Genomic DNA, 11,930 nt, shown 5'->3' on the forward strand with positions numbered 1-11,930 from the left:
TGTAAGGCAGCCTCCGATTGCGAGGGCCACAGGTAGATGGGAGTCGGTCACCGCCAATGAGTAACACCTTAATGTCCTCTCTTCCAATCAGCTTGAGGCAAGAGTTATTAAGGAAGCATTCGGAAGAAGCATGGAGATGGGGGAGGAAGGTGTGAGGGCACCACAGCCAATGCTTGATGGCTCCCCTTTGGTATTCACTTGATGGCTATGCTAAACCATGAATGCATTTGATGCGCTTACGTTTGTCTGAAGCATTCCAGGAAGGCGAACTTGCATTGAAATTAAAATCTTGCAGTAGTAATGTCATGTTACAAAAGACTATTTCTTGCTAAAAATACCACGGGAGTTTGAACGGGCAGGCAAGTTTGTGGTATGTAGCAATAAATTTTTGAGATTTTTTTTAAATTTAATATGTACTTGATTTTTATAACAACACAGCAATATTCAACAAGACAATCTCTATAAACACTGCTTTATTGGTTTATTATATCAGGACTACCCTGAGCTGTACCATCATTTTCCAAGTATTGTCTGGTATTGATATTGTATGAGCCAAAGTAGATTATACTGTCTGAGATCATGTAATTTGGATGACAGCTCATTAGGTCTAGTGGTAGCTCACAGAGGTTTCCACTCTCCACATGAATTGATAGAAATAATCTACCGTCATGTGTAATCTGTCACCGATTGTGTCAGGCCCCTCGGAGAAAAGGAATGAATTTCGCTTGCTATTGTTACTTCCTTCTCTGGGGCCAAAGCAGTTGCTTCAAAATATGGTCCAATTATCACCACAATCCCACCTTGCCTTCAAGATGTTTGTTCATCCCAATTTAACTCACACTTGTAATGAAGTGTGTCACAGTTTGAACTTTCAAAATCCCAAATGGAGAAATTTATTTTAGTCAGTCCTTACGTCTGTCTGTCTGTCTGTCCGTCCGTCTGTTGTCTGTCTGTGTCTGTCTGTCTGTGTGTCTGTCTCTATCTCTGTCTATCTCTGTCTCTCTCTTTTCACCTCCCTATCTTTACAGCTTCCAAACTCCAGTAATCCAGGAAGTGGCTCTTCAACTATATGGTGTAAAATGTCAAATATTTTGATTTTATGGTGGGAGATTAGATGTGTATCTATAAGATGATACAAATATCTGAGATGCTCTCTCTCTCTCTCTCTCTCTCTCTCTCTCTCTCTCTCTCTAGGTTGGGTTGATTTTTTTCTGTCTGTGTCTGTGTGTCTGTCTCTCTCTCTCTCTCTCTCTCTCTCTCTCTCTCTCTCGCTGTCTCTTTCCACCTACCTATCTTTTCAGCTTCCAAACTCCAGCAAAACGTCACTTTTCCTTAATTTTCACACTTGCATAGTACCTTTTAATTCATATTAATGTGTCCATTTAGAATAGTGCTAATTCTAATTAGCTAATCAGCTTTTGCGTCATCATTGAGGCCTCGCACGCTGTGCAAATTTCTCCCCCAGCTCCATATTCCCCACGCCGCAAAGAAGTGTAAACGAACATTGCTTTAAATAAATGATCACTCAATGAGCGCCACAGCAGAGGCCGTATCATATACGCTGTGTCCCCGTCATAGGCTGTCAATGTCAACGCGAAGCCAGCTTTATAAATAATAAGGCAATCTGCTGCCAGTGTCATCCCCTCCTGCCCCCCTCTCTTTCTTTCTCTTTTTTGCTCTCCCTTTCTTTCTCCCTCCCTCTCCCTCTCCCCCCCCCTCTCTCTCTCTCTCTCTCTCTCTCTCATTTATTTAGTATTTATTTAATGGTTGAACAAACATGCCTTTTGGGAGTCTCTTAAAAAGTGAAGATTTGGGACAGCGTGAGAATTATGTCAAACAAGGCCAAATTAGTTTCTACGTTTTTGACGTGCGCACCCTGCACGGTCTGTGATGCACTGTGATGGGTAAAGTTAAATGAATGCAATCTGATAAGAAGAGCTATTATGAAGAGGTCACATGCGTTTTGGTCAGTTAATGAACAACAATTAGGTAATGCATAACCTTGGCCACTGCTGGAAGTCTGCTCTGTCTCAGAGCTTAACACAAGGATAGAGCGTATAGTGAACTATTTGGGATCCAAAGAGGCGGTTTGCCATAATAACCCTGATTGGTTTCTGGTTGAGCAGTGAGGTAGCACTAAAAAGGTAACAGACATCACAAAAGAGAGTCTTAGCTCATACGCACTCTCGCTCTCACACACACACACACACACACACACACACACACACACACACACACACACACATACACACACACACACACACACACACACACACACACACACACACACACACACACACACACACACACATACACACAAACGTATTTCACACAAGAATTGTCGATGACAAATTATTTGGTAAATCGCTGTTTCCCTCAAGTTTGGTTTCAGAGTGGAAACATTATTACATCTGATTTAGGTTAAATCAATTTTTTTGTCCTAGAAGACCGTTTCTCTTCATTTGGTCAGCACTCAGATGAAGTTTGATCTGCCTGACCAGAAGGAAAACAGTTGTAGTGTTTGTTTAAACAGGCTACAGGGCACTGTTAATTTGCAAAGTAGAAAGACTCACTTGTTAGTTAGCCAAATCATGTGACAAATTGACTTTTGCCAGTCATTCCACAGAAACACAGACTGGCCAATGGCAGCACAATATAGAATATACTTTCCTGGCAGTATTTTATTGACTTAATGCAAGATGATATTTTTTGTTCATTTTGTACATAGAGACCAACATAAAGCCTTTTCAACCATTCCTTAGTCCGTTTTTTTTAAACGTTCACTTCCCTTGTCCTTTGTCCGCAAAATGGTCGTATTCTAAATTCCATGGTTTTATTATGTCTGTGATGCATGATTTGCATTCAAACCTATTTTTATACAAGTCCTAAAGTACATTAAACTGTATTTGCCAGTCAAAATGTTTCACTCTCTATTGGCAGTTACATGCTCCTGTACGTAAGCTAGACCCAGCCGATCCTGACAGAGTTCTACCGAGTCATGCTGTACCAGGTAACAAGGAAAGCTGAGTGTACTTTTTGCAACATTTGATACATCTGTTTCTTCTTTTAAATCATTGTCATTTTAACAGCAACCCGATTTATGATTAGTCTTTCTATGTAACTTCAAATTTCCATTTTTTTTTCTTGCCAAATCTGCTGAAATCACAGCTGGTTGACTGGGAATTTGGAGTTCTTCGAGTTATGCATTTGCATTTGTAAAGGGGACTACCACAGAACTGTACTGCACGTCCAGAGCTTTAGGGGGCAGTATTTCCAAAGGCGGAGACATGGAATAGAAACTGCTCTCTGCATGTCCTCCCAGTGAACAGGAGACTATACGACTATGCAACACTGATTTGAACAGATGCCCTGTGATTGACAGGCGACCAGTCCAGAGTATAGTCTTCCTTTCCGGCCAAGTCTTGAACCTGAACAGGAAAAGCGGTTATAGAAAATGGATGGGTTGATTGATTAGAACAGAATAAGATCGTAGAAGCGTGTTATTAAGCACTCACTATGCCCCAAAGGTGATGACTCGCTGATTGTTGTGCTTTGTCTTTTGATTACTAATTGGTTCCCCTCACACCAATAATTATTCTTTTCAGCCTTTGCTTTGGTCAGGATGAAATTGTCAAATTTCACACGGTTTCGCACGGTTGAGCAAAAATGTGGTTTTACTACGGAAACTAAAATGTACCACCATAAAATGATCACATAACGTTGATAAACCAATGGTTAAAAAATAGGACATGGCTCAAGTGCATCAAATGAATCCAATTTGAAACAAGGATGCCCATTTATCTCATCAGTGGGATAGTAACAAATGTAGAAGAGCAACAAGACAATACACCGGAAATAATCACAAGATTTTCAGGTGTGTCTCTTCAATTATGATTATTATTTGTGCGCATTCACGACAACATCGTTTGAGTTTTGCCACCGAACATGTTGACCTATTTGTCCAAAATGTCTTCAATAATGAATGAAAACTCAAGGGGGGCTTAAAGGCCAAATGCAACTACTGATTAATTAGTCAATTGATTGAAGGCCAGTCCTATTGGTGAAGTTTTGCTGTAACAGCAGCTTTTACCATTACAACCACAGCACTTTGACTACTTTACATTTCTGGCCAGACCAACTTTTTGTGTGCAAAGTTCTTTGTTTTGGATCAGGGACCTTCCTGTGGGAGCATCACAGCTCCACTTCAGGCCTGATATATGTATGTACTGTGGAGCTCCAGCTAGGGCTACTATTATTCAAGTAACTTAAATAATTTGATTACAGGCAGCACGGTGGAACACGGTGGAGCACGGTGCGGAACTGGTTAGCATGTCCGCCTCACAGTTCAGAGGTGCAGGGTTTGATTCCGGGGTCGCTTTCCTGCTAGCCATGGCCAGTTTGCTCTCAGATGAGCTCAAAATCAGTGCCTATTTGAAAATATGTTGAGGAAAATCACACGGTCAAAGTTAGGGAAAGGTCATGTCTGGATAAACTAAAACAAACCAAAAACCGACATGGCCATCCATCACCCTCAATGGCAGCCTTTGTATGTTGCTCAAGGTAGGCGCAAGGTTTATGAGGTGCAGATCTGTACAACATGAGCTTGGTTCCCGCCGACACTGGTCTGGAATATTGCGTATCTTTGTACAATGAAGGTGTAAATCACTTTTGAATGTTACTTTGGTTTTGCAGCCGTTACGTCGCAGTCAAAGTGTCAACAGACTGTCTGTGAAATACTGTGGCAGACAGTCATTGTAAAAGTGCCTCTGGAGGAGGTGTGCTTACTCAGAAAATTGCCTCCACAGGGAAAATTTCATATGTCGAGCAATCTAGTGAAGTCCCGCGAGGCTCCAGTCCGGGTCTGTGGGGTTCCAGGCCAGTGACTGATTTGCTGTCATCGCTGTCCAGCTGCTCCCACGACATGTAGGCGTGTTCCGCGCTGCAGATGTTTGTAGCTGTCTCCAGAACTCTTTAGCGTAGATTTGGAGACAGATGCTTGAGTGTAACCATACACCTGCAAACTGGAAACACATGGACCCACTCATTCACTCAAGATGGTACACCTTCTTTCCTTCCTGCACACAAGCGAACGTGGCTAAAGGCTAATTGTAATTACTTTGGAAGCGCTCCCTAAAATTTAATAAAATCCGCACACTTTCTATACATCTTATCCTCAAGGCAGGGCACAAGCATTCATACTCACATGGACAATTGAGAGTATTCAGCCTAACATTTTGTAACATGGGAGGAAGCCAGAGGACCTGAAGCAACCCCTGTGCTTGCACGGGGAGAGCGTGCCAGCTCCACACTTGAAAGCTGGAGCTCAGATACAACACCCAAATCTCAGAACCATGAGGCAGACATGCTGAACAGTAGTCCTGCGTGCAGCTTTTTACCACATATACCCTAACTTCAATACACATTTCCATTTTTTATTTTGTTTTTGGTGACACTTCTCAAAGCCGTACGATTCTCAACAAAGGAGGGTCACAGAAGTGAACTAAGAAGACTCAAGTAGAAACACTGGTAGTCTCCAATTACTTTTGTCCAGTTTTGCTTTAGTGCTGTTACTGGTTCGATTTTGGCAGGCTTCAACTTGGGGGTATGAAAAAAATATCTTAGCGCAAATGATCGATCCGGGTCATTCTGCAGCCTCTGCAGACCTCGCTCATTATCTATAATATAGATAACACACATCTGTTTCATATAGATTCTATTTGAATCAGATGTGTTGAAGCAGGCAGTTATAGAAAACAAGCAGGACACACACCCTGAGGACCTAGATTGAAGACCCTTGCATTAGTCTGGATCACAATTAATAATATCAGATCTTTTGGTCTCTTAGGCTAAGATGAAGGCAAATGGACCATGAATTAATATGAAAGACAATTTACATACATTAGAATTGGTAAATTACTTAACACTTTGACTTGCAGTCTTTCAGCAACTTCACAAAACTCTAGATTTTGACATAAACATATGTCAGAAGCCATTGGTGCTGTTATAGCATAGTGTAATTATTCACACTTTTTAAAATGTCACTGTTGCACTGTCTAAAAGACAAGCCCTTGATTATTATTATTTGAGAACATTTGGTGATACTTTAATTTGGATTCCAAGTAAATATTTTAAAATCTTGCGTAACAGTGCTTCTACAATTAATCAAGGTTTTAGGATGATGACAAATTCTCCAAAATATGATTTTTCATAACAAGGCAATTTTTGTTTTGAAGGATGACCAGCAGCATGGAACCGATTCTATCTGACTTTGGAAGTTCCACTCTATTTGCTTAGGAAGCAGATTTTCGCAGACAAAACAGGCCTGTTGTTGAGACGTGTGTACATGCTTCACGCACATCCACGTCCACATGAATTCCCTCACATGTGGGTAGACAAATGCGAACACGTATACCCATCTGGAGGTGGAAATCGGCGCGGAACAGCTTGTCAAAGATTGAAAGAAAGACTGTTCTATAAATATTCACCTTTGCATACAGACAAAAAGATGATGAGGAGGAAGAGGATTAGAAAAGATGCGGTATACGGTAATATCAAATTTTACCGGGTCTGGACAGCAGAACTGTCTGGCACGGAAAGCAAGACTGATTAGTTAGGATTAAAAAAATATCTAAAAAATGAAAATAACAAACACACACGCACACAGTTGCAGGGATTTGATCACACCCAACGTGTTTTGTTGCAGACGTCAGTAGCACCAGCAGTGCTAAGACGCAGTCGACAAACGTCACGCATTTACCGCAATTAGCGAGGGGATCAATTTCAATTATTTCTTCCACCTTCTAATATGGTGCGACGTAGAGTGGTGGTGGTGGTGGGGGGAATCACAGTGGTGGAAGGTGTGTTGTAATAGTGCAGGTAAAATGATCTTGTGGTAAAAGGCATGAGGCTTCAACACCCTAGAGCAACTTTTGATTGTTCTTATTGATCGGGGTTGGATTCGTAGGCTTTGCTGGCAAATAGGAATGGCGGCGAAAGGAGAAGCGAGGACGTTTTTAAATGCATGAAAAACTGCATGTTTTCAGAGGCGGTGAGTCAAAGAAAGAAGCTATATGAATTCTGGTTTCCCCTTGTCACTTTTAGAATATTCGACTCAAATGCAAATAACCAAAGTCAAATATTTAGAGATGGTCATCTGAATATACATTCCTGGTGCTTTTATTATTAAAGGTGTCCAAACCACAGATAATACTCAACTTCAGACGTTAATTCCGGAATTCTTGTCAGGTTGGGCCTCGATGGAACTAATTCGCACCGTTCCACTCAATTGGGTTTGATTAAAATAAGTTGAGAAATGTTTTTCTTTAAAGAGCCACTTCACGTTTTATAAACTCCTCTGAAGGCCATTCTAAAATGATTCATATTCAGTGACAACGGAAATCTCTGAATGTCTTTTTTTTTTCTTATCCATTGAATGTAAAGAATACCTTCAAATAAGGTTGGTAGAATTTAGGCTTTAAATCTATACTGAAGTGATGACCTCAAGGATACTTTACCACAGGCTCTTCTTGAATGAGGACAAGCGGCATTAAGACAAATGCATGGCCTTGCAGACAGTTCTAACTTACAAAACATACCGTAATTTCCGGACTATAAGCCGCGACTTTTTTCCAAAATTTTGGACCCTGCGGCTTATAGTCAGGTGCGGCTTATATAAGATTTTTTTCGTGATTTTTGTGATGACTTGATCACTTTTACTCTTAACACTATTATATACAGTAAAAGCTACAAAACAAACTGACAAATAACTCGTTTTCAAATCAGACAAGTAAAAACTGGTCAAATATTTAAAAAAAAAGATATTAAAAGTGAAGACAATTTGCAATTCTAGTAATGACACACAAATTTGATGCACAATTTGTATTCATGGGCCACATAGAATGATGTGGCGGGCCGTATCTGGCCCCCGGGCCTTGAGTTTGACACCTGTGCTCTAAACCCTTTCTCTTACTCTGCCACGTGACTCAGAGATTACACAAAGCAGTGGCGCTGTTTGGACCATCTGCATTGTATTAAAACCCAATCAATCAGCATTTAAATTCATTTCTTCTGACATTTTGCTCACCAAAAACAAGTTGTAATGAATGTGAACTTTTAATGCATTTTATTCAGAAGGTTAATTTGAACCTTAAACGGTGGCGCGGCGTACTTATGGATTTTACGGCCTCCGGCCTCCAGGGGGCGCTCTAGCAGGTAGCAAGAGCGAGACAGGCGAAGAAAAAATAATGCGCCGAAGAAGACGTGCTAGTTTGTGTTTACATTTCGCGCATCACGCAGAACGCGATCAAGACGAAAATTACTGAAAGGAAGCCTTTATACACAAACCGTCATCATGTAGGACAAAAGAAATGCATATGATGCCGCTTTTAAGCCAAAGACAGTCGATGTTGATGACATTATGTTGTGTCTACTCGAGCGTACTTATGGATTTTAACGGCCTCCGGTCTCCAGGGGGCGCTCTACAGGAAGCAAGAGCGAGACAGACAAAGAAGAGATAATGCGCCGAAGAAGACGCGCTAGTTTGTGTTTTGATCGTCTCGCGCATCACGTACACGCCCGCACTCACACAAAGAGACAGAACGAGATCAAGACAACGGACATTAGTGAAAGGAAGCTTTTATACACAAACCGTCATTATGGAGGACAAAAGAAATGCATATGATGCCGCTTTTAAGCTATACGTGTCGCTCGCTAGTTTAATGTAATTTAGCACTTCGTGCATGAATAAGATTAGCATGAACAGACCCTCATCACACTCGAAGAAATGCATAAAAGCGACGACGAAAGAGAGACTGAGAAAGTGTGAGGCGAAGGATATCTAACGCTATTCCAATCGGACACTAAGGAGGAAGACTTCGATGGTTTCAGTGCACAGGAGGAAGATGAAGACGTCTCTTTTTTTACTTTTACGGTATTTTTTTTTTTAACCAGCCCTGTTAGTGCTGTGCTACCGTGTTGCTGCTGTGTTGCTGCTGTGTTACCGTCGCGTCTCAGTGACTTTGCTGTGTTACTTCCGTGTTGCTGCGGTATTACTGCCACGTCACAGGCAGTGTTTGGAAAGAAATGTTAAGGTATCTTATTAAAGCTTTAGAAAAACTTACTGTGTCCAGTCTTTCTTTGCTAATAACTCGCCTGCACACTTATGCGTTGCTGCGGTACTACTGCTGCGTCACAGGAAATGTTTAGAAAGACATGTTCAAGTATGTTATTAAAACGTTAAAAGGGCTTTCTATGTACTGTCTTTCTTTGTAAAAAACTTGTGTGCACGCGCGGCTTATAGCCCGGTGCGGCTTATGTAAGAAAAAAACTGAAATATCCCTGAATTTTAGCTGGTGCGGTTTATAATCCGGTGCGTCTTATAGTCCGGCAATTACGGTAACTCCAGGGTTGCTCTATTATTATAATTAGAGGAAAATCACAGGAGGAGGAAATGCTCTGTAATTTATATTCACTGACAACGGACACTTCAGAACAGCAAGTAGATGTTCAATTTACATGTTATTTTCAGCTAAACCCCTCCATAAAATAATTTCCTAATAAAACAAAGCAGAGGCAATGGCCTGCAAGACTAGACATAATCACATCCCTGCTTGGTCCCAATTTCAGCATTTTTAGCTTCTCAATTCTAGTTTGCAAGCAAAAAATTAAATAAAAATTAAGACAATAAAATGAAGACTCGAGTTCTGTCGCACGGTGGTATTTCAGGCTACAGAAAAAAAAAATCCTCTCTGCCAGTGTGCATACCAGCTAACATTTGCAGACCTTGGCCAAGTATTGAAACCTGTGCTTGGTCTTGGCCCAGTGCAGCAGTGGCTCTTGCATGGTGGGAATAGTTTGCAAGTAGTACTTAATAATACTTCTTAATATGCATGGAAGCAATTCAGCACTCTGTTTCCATTTTGCATCTGTAAGTACTGTAAGCAGGCTGTAGATGTCCGAAATACTGAGCTGTAACCTGGCTTTTTACCCCTTTACACCTTCTCTTCAACTTCGCAAAGCTGAATATTCAGAAATTGAAGAAATTTTAAATCAATTCAGGTGACAGACTAATTTCAGTCAGCACAGTCACCTGTCGCTGCCAGCAGCTCTGCCTCCTCTTCATTCAAGGTGACTCTCGCTTTGCTCTCCGGGATGAACTACAGAGGCTTGAACTCAAGCACAGGAATCCTTCAGGTTATCTGATTCCTTGTTTGAACCATATCTGCTCACAAGCCTTGATCTCAAAGGAAGGCTTGGCGGCCATGTCGGATTCTTGAAGGTGGAGTGATGTTGATATGTTGAAAAATAACCCCAAGAGAAGCTCATCAGACATTATTTGAGTATTGAATCAGCTGTTTCAACACCTCTCGTTGCAACACTCTCATGGTGGGTGATTTCTGGACATTCGGGGTTTTTTTTTGACAGTCTGAGCCGAAAGCACGACTCACACTGCAATTCTTTGAAGAGCTGCCGGAGCATGACGATTGCGGAATCACGCTCTGCAGGCAATAAGTCGGAAGTTTGTTGGCGTTTATGCCAAGCTATTCCCGCCGTCCCTTTAAGGCACAGGTGGTCATAGTAGAATGGCCAAAGTGACTCCCTTGACTGCATCAGTAGCTTTTACCACATCAAATATGACTAAACAAGACTTTATCAGCTGCAGCATGTAACTGTTGCATCCTGAACTTTTGGGAAACTTTTTACATATGTTCATGTTACCTTGCAAAACACATTTTTACCCTACTTAATGATTCTCCCAAAGAGACAAACAGCATTATTTACAGCTCTGCACCTTTCTGGCATCGTACTCTAGCTGTGCACAACACGTAGTTTCCAAACATTGGTGATGTAATGAGCGGTGTTGTACGGATCAATGATGGAGGATGTCCACGAATAAGTCGTTAGTGACACATTCATTTTCCATATTTTCACACAGGCTGTCTTTGGTTTATTATGTTCCATAGCGTGTTGTAAAAAGGGGCATCATTGCTATGCTAAAAAAAAAAAAAAAAAAGCAATCTTCGGAAACATTCTTCATGTCAACTATATTTGGGAATAAAGTTTATCACCAAATTGTTGATTTCAGGCTTTTTATGAAGTTGCCAATTAAGAGCTGACAAGCAAGTATCTGGAGAAAACCCACAAAAGTACAGGGTGGACATACAAACTCCACACAGGAGTTAAACCAAGAATCTAACCACAGAACAGTGAGGCAAACGTCCTAACCACCAGGCATACACCAATATATTTGACCTCGCATGTAAATGGCCAAAGTCATGTAATCCATAAGTGGCAATTTTTTACGGCGCTGCGATATCACAGCCATGTAGAGTAAACACTGAAACACCAACATATGTTCATTGAATGATTACAATATCGAAAACAACACGACTCAAACAGTTGCAAAAACTTTCCTAATCCCTCGTCATTATGTCTGAGTAGATTTACTTTGGGTTTTATTTTACCGTGGCTTACTCCTTTTGTACTTGCATGAAAGTAATTTTTTTACATAATTAAAGTGTACAGGTGACAGGGAATTAATAAACAGAAGTCCTCATATCTGCAGAACTATATAAATGGTAGGAAGAGGAAACTGGCACCATCTGAAAGCCACATGCATGAAGTTTTTTTGTAATGCAAATGATTTTTTCAGATCCAGTTATAGTGTTCACTCGACCAGAAAAGGTGTTTTGCAAAAACTGAATCGTGCGACCAAAAGTGGTCACATTGAACATTTTTGAACATTCCATAAAAAAACCTTAAGATTGAAAGCATTCAGAGTGTATATTGTGTGTTTTTATATTTCAATAGTTTTTAAGAAGTTCAATGTCAAAGTGTACTTTAGTACTTCACATTCTTTCCAATGGCAACATTTGCTTGTTTGTCATTGGATGTTTAATAACGTTCAGATGCTTTGCAAGAAACACAAAACC

This window comes from Syngnathus floridae, chromosome 1 (genome assembly GCF_059516105.1).
Source record: "Syngnathus floridae isolate MCC-2025c chromosome 1, RoL_Sflo_1.0, whole genome shotgun sequence".
NCBI lineage: Eukaryota > Metazoa > Chordata > Actinopteri > Syngnathiformes > Syngnathidae > Syngnathus > Syngnathus floridae.